The sequence below is a fragment of the Rhamphochromis sp. 'chilingali' genome (assembly GCF_963969265.1).
Source record: "Rhamphochromis sp. 'chilingali' genome assembly, chromosome: 12".
Classification (NCBI taxonomy): Eukaryota; Metazoa; Chordata; class Actinopteri; order Cichliformes; family Cichlidae; genus Rhamphochromis; species Rhamphochromis sp. 'chilingali'.
This window is the reverse complement of record NC_137939.1, coordinates 21,672,581-21,675,599: the sequence shown is the minus strand read 5'-3', so window position 1 is coordinate 21,675,599 and position 3,019 is coordinate 21,672,581. Positions and strand designations below refer to the sequence as shown.

The following is a 3,019-nucleotide window of genomic DNA, read 5'->3' as shown; positions in this document are numbered from 1 at the left end:
AGAAAGACAAGTCCTTAAAATCTGTAGGTAAACATGCAATCTGTCCCTTTTCCATCTCCTTTCCCTCACGTCTGAGGGAGCGCGTATGTTCATTCAGCCATGGCTCTGATAAATGCTTAGCGCGCACAGTCCTGAGCAGCGCAATAGAGTCCAAAATATCAGTGCAGGTAGAATGAAGAATGTCCAAAAGGTCCTCAACACTTTTACATTTGGAGTTTATTATTCTAGAATCCATAAAGGCAGCAGAAAAAGCAGGCACTGTTAGAACATTAAGCGCTCGCTTTTTGCACGCTGGGACGTACGGCTTATCTACCGAGCAGCACAGCGTTAGAGTGAACAACTCTAACGCTGCGCAGGAAGATGATCGGAGATGCGCAACTCGGATATTTCCGTGATGCACACATCCAGCCCATGGGAGAGCACCAAGTCCAGTGTGTGACCTTTTTCATGCGTGGGACCAGTAACCCACTGGGTCAAGTTAAAAGAGTCAATAATATTTTAAAAGTCCTTGACCAAAAGTTTAGAGTCACAGCAGACATGGATGTTAAAATCACCAAGGATTAAAAAATTGTCGAATTTAAGAACAATTCCAGCCACAAAACCTGAAAACTCTGATAAAATCCTTATTAAACTTGGGAGGACGATATATGAGGGCACACAGCAAAGGCGCAGCAGAGTTTAGGTGTAACTCAAACAGCTGGAGTTCAAAACTAGAAAATGAGTCGTGCTGTAATGTTTGATGGCAATGAAATCGAGCGTTGAACACGGTGGCTAAGCCTCCCCCCCCTACCAGAGGACCGAGGGAGGCTGAAGAATGAGAAATTAGGAGGAACCTGTCCCGAGAAAGCTATAGACTCACCAGGGTGGAGCCATGTTTCTGTCAGAAACAAAGTCCAACTGTTGTGACTTTAGGAAGTTGTAATACATACAGAAGTCTTAGCAGTGGTTGGACTGAAAGACAGCACAGAGGCACTAATCATGGCAGCACAGGAACAAGCTCTGAGCATAAGATCCAAAGAGCCTGGGGTCTACCACACGAGGCAAGACCCCAGGTGGAGGCTGTGTAAAAATGCCCCTGAGGCAATCCAGCACATAACAGCAGGGTGGAAGATGCTAGCAGGCAGTGCATACATTGAAGGCCATAAACAAGTGGCCGCATAGAATACAGGAACATCTGTGCTGAGTATGGCCTGGAAGTCCATGGGAGACGCCCCCTAGGGTGGTCGAGAATGACCAAGCTAAGTGGTGGACAAACAGAGGAAGACGGCCATAGCGATAGACGTAGTGATACTGAATGACAGCAACATCAGGAAGAAGGAACACAAGAAGTACCAAGGGCTCAGAAAAGAGCTCGAGAAGATGTGGAGGGTGAAGGTAACAGTGGTCCCAGTGGTAATCAGAGCACTTGGTGCGATGACCCCCAAGCTAGGCAAGTGGGTCCAGCAGATTCCAGGAACAACACCAGAGAACTGAAGACGCAATCCTAGGAACAGCAAAGATACTGCGCAGGACTCTCAAGGTCCCAGGCCTGGTACACAGCAAATCCAGCATGTCCAAATTAACACTGTCGGATTTGATTTCAACACTATTAAAGTGTCTATATGGGTCCACACCAGAGAGTGTTAATTTAACTATTTTTGGAGAGTTGGTACGTTAACTCTGATTTAGTGTTAAACACCAAATCTGTCTGGAGTTGATAATTTAACACTTGGTGTTAAGAGTTTATATATTAACTCTCAAAGAGTATTTTAGTTTAACTACGTAAGAGTTATCCTCTAATTCATTCTAAAAAGCGGGAATTTTACTGTTCTGAACTTCTAGAAATTTCTTTTGGAAATAAACATTTACTAAAAAGACGCAATGGTTTTTGAAAAACATTTATTCTGAACTGTGCACCACAATTTCAAAACATTTTCTGAAAGATGTAACAGTGTACATGTTCTCACTTTCATTAGAATTTTGTTTATCAAAAGGTCTGACATGGTAAATGCAAATAACAGCGTTCTCATCACTTATTTCTTCAATACAATATGCATGTCCTTCATTCATCCCTTTGTGGAACTTCAACGCACTTCTGCTCTCCCCCATATTCCATCTTCACAAGCATATCCTGTGCGGAGATTGAATAAAAATTTGTTGACATTAATTAATGGCACAAATAATCCAGTAAACAATTGCAGCACAGTAAAAAAAAAAAAAAAAAAAAAAAAAAAAAAAGGAATCCTCTTTGAGCCATTACTTGTGTAAAGTATTTTCCCAAAAGCCAAGGACACAGGCAACAGGTAATACTGAACTAAATGTAAAACCTCAACCTTTTTCATTTTTACCTAAACCGTGTGCACAAAACTCTGGAGGGATCTATGCTAACGTAGAATCCAGTCAGGACGTCAGCTACTGCTGTTTGCTCGTTTTTTTTATGGGCGATCGTTTTCAGGCTTCAAGTAGCACCATTATACCAACATTTACATTCTAGACATTGTTTTAGGTGTATTTGACCAAAAGTTTGACTGAAAATTCACATGCAAGCTTTTCAAGGCTGTGGTATTTGCCCGCAAACAATACCTTTCAGCTAGCTAAAACAGAATATTATGCTATCAGCGAGCAACATGGCTAATGCCTTCCACACAGCTTTGTCTCAACTCCAAAGAGCCACAGAAGTAAAAGCTCATAATAATAATTGAAACAATCTTTGAAAAAAATGACTTACCAAGCATGGCAAACAACTCAAATATGTCGAGCAAAATGTTCTGAAACGGCTGCACTTCAGCTTCGATTGGAGCCGTGCTGGGGGCGGAGTCTGTGAATTTACTCTGTTGGTGTCATAGCCCCTGTAGGAGTTCAGAGTTAAGAGGTCAAGAGTTAATGTTTCTATTGTAACACCTCCAGATTTGACAGAGAAACACTCATTTTTAACACTCGATTTTAACTACTATCATTTTACACCTCAGAGTTACATTAAAAGAATGTGACTCTGCTTAGAGTAAAATTAACTCTACTTTTGCAAGGAGACTATTAACAC

General features: G+C 41.6%; 1 long non-coding RNA gene across 1 annotated transcript; it reads right to left on the bottom strand.

Moving 5' to 3' along the window:
• Positions 1–1,861: 1,861 nt before the first annotated feature.
• LOC308407305 lies at positions 1,862–2,794 on the bottom strand. The gene is made up of 2 exons (XR_013973663.1): positions 2,708–2,794; positions 1,862–2,110 (listed from the first exon to the last, which is right to left on the bottom strand). It is a non-coding gene; the product is annotated as an uncharacterized lncRNA (long non-coding RNA).
• Between the last annotated feature and the right edge of the window lie 225 nt (positions 2,795–3,019).